Here is a 6,000-nt window from a genome sequence, read left to right on the forward strand (position 1 = left end):
TAAAATTGTTCTAAATATTAATAATAATCAATAAAAAAGAAAATAAATCTACTCCTTTTTAGAAATGACAAATTAGAGGACGAATACAACATAAGCAAATTGTACAAAAGTTTTTCTGAGTTGTACAACAAACTTAGTTTTTCTTATTTTCCTTCTAACACGTGTATTGTCTTCTAGCAAAACGTACCACTTCACATAGCAAACAGACAATCTTACAGATTCCTATCATCCTTTTCTTTTCAACTTTGACTTTATTCTTCACTCTTCTAATAGTTTCTTTGTCATTTGTTTTGTTGATTTATCTCTTATTTCTCCATTTTACTTTTTCAATGAAAATTATTTTTTCTATTTTGGAATCTCAAATTTCACCTCTTCTTCCTTGATTGTTCATTCTTCGTATTGTGTGCTCTTTGTGCTGATGTATCTCTTCCCTAATTTTTTTGTTTTAGTGCACTTCCTTTGATTATAATCATCATAACAAGTTTTAGATTGTCTCTAGTTAGATTTTATACCTGCATATTAACAATTTTTTTTCTAATTTACTCATGCATGTCTAGATACATGCAAATTCTATCTCAAAGTCTCTTTTATACATTTATTTTTCCGTTTGTGCTGTTAAAATTTTTGTCATTTGATGTGCCTATGCTTTTTTTTTTTAATTTTAACAATTATTTTGTAGTTGAAACAACTAATTCAATTTAGGTGAGGCACTTAAGGTGTTTAATAGTATGCCTAAACTAACTAATTTTTTTTATTTTTATTGTTTTTCTACAGATTTTCTACTATGTATTCCTTTGTACGTGAATGATCCAAAAGGTACATGCTTTGTTCTACTAGATGTGTGTTGTTTATATATATTTTTTACCAAGAAATGGTTTATCCTTTGTTTGCATCTATTTCAATTGCAAGTTGTTGCTATTAGTTTAACTTTATGTTTAGCGAGAAAATTTAAATATAATGTACAGTTTTTTCAGCGCTCTATTAAACTGTAAATATTATTTTTATCAAGATAAAAATTTCTCAAAATAAGAATGTCAACATATAAGGGCATTACATAGATTTTAAAAGACTTAAGGACATCAGCTAGATGATAGAGTTATTGACTAATTCTTTTGGTTAGAAATAAAGCAGGAAGAAGTGACATGCATATTGTTAGGAAAACACGGACAACCATAAAAATATATACGGTAAAAGTAAAAGAAATAAAAATGGGAAAATAATGACACCAAGAATTTTACATGAAAACCCTTCTAAATAAGGAAAAAAATCACGGGCCAAGAGGAGAAACTGATATCTCTATAGTAAGGAATTGTATATTGTGTAGTCACAAATACAATACTCAAAGTGACTACTACACACTCAAAAGGAACAACACTCTTTTGGTTTTCACCTTACTAAAATATCGCTCACACTCTATTTTCCTTCACAGACTATTTTTCTTGTATAGTATATGAAATACCTCACTTTGCTCTCAAAATGTTTTATTCTCTCTAACTTGGTGTGTTCTACAAATGAGCAAGAATACTCTATTTATAGAAGAAGAAAATCATGCCTATGTCACTAATGATATCGGTAAATATAGCAAAGTCATAAAAAAGGTTACAAATCTTACCAATTTGCCAACTCCCAAATCTTTTATTTTTAACTCTAATCACTATTCTTTTTTAACAATTATTTGTAGCAATTGAATAGCAAAAGTTGACCAAAAAATCGGATGGACTCAACAAATCTTCTCCTCCAGTCCCATTCACTAGAAGGAGGTATCTTCATATTCTTTACAGAGAGTTATACCTACAAGTTCTTTGCATAACTGAAACTTGTCTTTCAGTTTCTCTTGGTCAACATATTTGCTGGATTTTCACTTGTGTGGATCTTTTTGACGTGAAATGATTCACTCTACAATTCTTCACGAATCCAATGATATCTAACGTCAATGTGTTTTGTTCTTGCATGGTACATGGAGTTCTTACTCAAGTCTATTGCACTCTGGCTGTCACAATAGACAATATACTCCATCTGATTCAAACCAAGCTCTTGAAGAAATCACTTTAACCATATTATCTCCTTACCATCTTTTGTAGCCGTAATATACTGAGCTTCAGTTGTAGATAGAGCAACACACTTCTACAACTTTTACTGCCATGGTATAGCTCCCCCTAAAAAAGTAAACAAATATCCAGTAGTGGATTTTCTGTTATCAAGGTCAACTGCCATATCAGAATCTGTATAGCCTTTCAAGATTGGATTTGATGCTCCAAAACACAAGCATTCATCTAAGCTTCCTCTAAGATACCTGAGTATCCACTTCACAGCTTCCCAATACTCTTTTCGCGAATTGTCAAGAAATCTGCTAACAATACCAACTGCGTTAGCACTATCAGGTCTAGTGCATACCATTCCATACATTAGACTTCCCACGACGGAGGAATATGGAACTTTGGCCATGTTCTCTTTTTCCTCCCTAGATGTAGGACACATTTTCTTGCTCAACTTCATATGACAAGCAAGAGGTATGCTAACAGGCTTAACATTCTTTATATTGAAGCGCTCAAGTACACGTTCAATGTACTTTTTCTGGGACAAATAAGTTATTCTTTCATCTCTGATACGAGTAATTCTCATGCCCAAAATTTATTTGACGTGACCAAGTCTTTAATACCAAAAGACATGCACAAATCTTTCTTCAACTCGTCAATTTTAGAAGCATTCTTTTCCACAATCAACATATCATCAACATACAACAAAAGGATGATAAAGTCATGGTCAGAAGATTTTTGTACAAATACATAATGATCTGACGTAGTCTTCTTATAGACTTGCTCCCCCATAAATGATTCAAACTTCTTGTACCATTGTCTAGGATCTTGCTTTAGGCCATATAGACTCTTTCTGAGTTTGCACACAAAATTTTCTTTACCATCTACTTTGAAGCCCTCAGGTTGTTCCATATAGATCTCTTCTTCTAGGTCACCGTGAAGAAAAACTGTCTTCACATAGGTTGAGGTGGTTAATAGTACCTTAGTATAGTATAATAGTCTCTGAGATTTCAGGCATAGGTTGAGGGGGTACTTGTGAATTTTCCCTATTTTAAATGATCATACTTTAGTTTAATATTTCAAGTTTAAAATTTGATTTTCTCATTCATTTTATGTTTATCTAGTAGCTTATATTTTAATTGCTTACGTTTGACTAACCTTAAATGCTTAAGATTGCGGGAATATGGGAATTTTCCTTTGTTGCTGAGCTTTGATCATCAAGGGTGGTCACTTATACATCTCTAAATCTCTACCTGAGAATTTAACAAAAATATCTTACCTACCAAGATTTTGATACAATGAGAGCTTTCATGAAGGAAGTGTGACCAAACTTGAGGCCTACTTTGTGACCAAATTGTCAGTAGTGAATATCACATCATTTATAGTCATTCTTTGTTCTTTTTTACTTGATTGACTTTTATGTTTATCTTCTAGATCTTTACATCCTTTTATTTCCCTTTTTTCTTTTGGTTCCTTTTTGTTGGGTTCAGGTCTAAGTGCTGGGAATACTTTTGAGACAACAAGGTCAAGATCAAGTTATACCAATGCTTTTCTTTTCTTTATAAGAAGCTATTTGGGCCTGTAACCCGTTAAGATTGTAGAAGTCTTTGAACCTCCAAACACAATTCATGTTTAATGCTACAAGGTTCCTGTGAAACCCAACTAATCTGACTTCTCCTATTATGCTTCTTGCTTTCCCAATAAATAAGAATGCAAAATGTTGGGCATGTTCTTAGCAAGGCAATCTCTATCTAGTAACAAAAGAATACAGAGATTAGAATAGAGAGAATCACATGATAAAGAAAAGGGGAATAGTAATAGTATTGTATTTCATATTATTTGTGTCTTGTTATAAAACTTAAGAACAAAAGAACAACATAAAGATGAAGAGAAGAAGGTTGAAATTAACCTAGGAGTTATGATCCTCCATTTGACCACATTATCAACAACATTACTACTCCTAAACAAGGGAATTAACCAAGGATTTATGGTCATCCAATTAACCACCAAAATGATTTACAACACTCCCCCTGGATGACCATTGATATATAATATGCCTCATGAAAACCTTACTAAGAAAAAACACTGTGGGAAAAAAATTATTGTGAAGGACAAAAGAGTACACATATCTTGTTATACGCTTTATTTGCCTCCTCGTTAAAAACCTTGTCAGGAAAACCCATTGGGATAAAACCTAGGCCAAGGGAAAAAGTGTGCATCACGTAGTTTACTCCCTTTGTTGCAAAAATTATTTAATTTCTTTGAGACGACGCATTCCAATCATGGGTACAACTTTTCAAATGTTGAGGTTCGTAATGCTTTAGTGAATAGATCCCCTAAATTATCAACTAAGCGGATTTGTTGAACATTTGTTTCACCTTTCTTCTCAAAATCATGAGTGAATTTTTTTTTTTGATGAAATGTGTTTTGTTCTGTCTTTTTTAATGTATCCTCCCTTCAACTGAGTTATACATGCAGAATTGTTTTCGTAAAATGTAGTTGGAATATCCTTTTTCATAGGAAACACACACATTTATTCAATTGTTAAGTCATTGATCTCAACCAAACACAGTCCCGACTTGCTTCATGGATGGCTATTATTTCTGCATGATTTGAAGAAGTAGCCGCTAATGTTTGTTTCATTGAATGCCAAGATATAGATGTGCCTCCGTATGTAAATAAATAGCTTGTTAGAGATTGACTTTTACTTGGATCAGACAAATATCCAACATCTATATAACAAATCATTTCTAAATTGGAATTATTAGAATAAAATATCACATATCAATGGTTCCCTGAAGATTTTTGAATATATGTTTGACTCCATTTTAATGTCTTTTTGTTGGGGAGCTTAATTTTGCCAATAAACTTACTGCAAAACAAATATCTAGTCAAATATTATTGGCCAGATACATTAGCGCTCAAGTAGCACTAAGATATGGAGTGTTATTGCCACGAAGTTTTTCATCATTTTCTTGAGGTCAAAATTGATCTTTATGTATGTCAAGTGATCTCACAATGATCAGGGTACTTAATGATGTGATTTATCCATGTAAAATCTCTTTAAAACATTTTCTGTGTATGTTGATTGATGAACAAATGTTCCATTTTTTCAAATCCTCAATCTATAGGCCGAGACAATATTTTATCTTACTGAGATCTTTCATTTCAAATTCTTTTGTTAAACACTCAACAACTTTTGAAAGCTCTTTAGGAATGTCAATGATATTTTAATCATCAAAATACACAACTATTATAACAAAATTAGATCCAACTTTTTTTATGAAAACACAAGAATAAATAGGGTCATTTTTGTACCCTTCCTTTAGAAAAATTTGGCTTAGACGATTGTACCACATTGCCCTGATTGTTTCAATCCATATAAGGATTTCTGAAGCCTTATCAAATATGTTCTTGTTAATTTTAATATGTTTCTGGCACATTGTATGCTTTTGGTACGTTCATGAAAATATCGTGGTCTAATGAGCCATATAAACAGGTCGTGACAACATCCATTAGTTGCATTTCAAACTTTTCATGAACTATAAAATTTATTAGATACCTAAGGTATTGCATCTACTACAGGAGAATATGTCTCCACATAATCAATATCAGACCTTCGCGAGAAATCTTGTGTCACAAGTCGTGCTTTATATCTTAAGACTTCACTTTTTTCATTTCATTTTTGCAGAAAAAACCCATTTGTACCCCCACTGACTTGACACCTTCAGGTTTTCAGACTATTGGTCCAAATAACTATACGTTGTTCAAGTGAATTCAATTCCGCTTAAATTGTGTCCTTCCATTTCGGCCAATCATTTTTATGTCTACATTCATTGAAAAATTTCGTGTCATGATGGCACCTACTATAATCCACCAGTAGTATGCCGACCGTAACTCAGAACAACACGTAATATATATATATATATATATATATATGTATATATATATATATATATATATA

The sequence above is a fragment of the Solanum pennellii genome, chromosome 9, assembly GCF_001406875.1.
Source record: "Solanum pennellii chromosome 9, SPENNV200".
NCBI classification, from domain to species: domain Eukaryota; kingdom Viridiplantae; phylum Streptophyta; class Magnoliopsida; order Solanales; family Solanaceae; genus Solanum; species Solanum pennellii.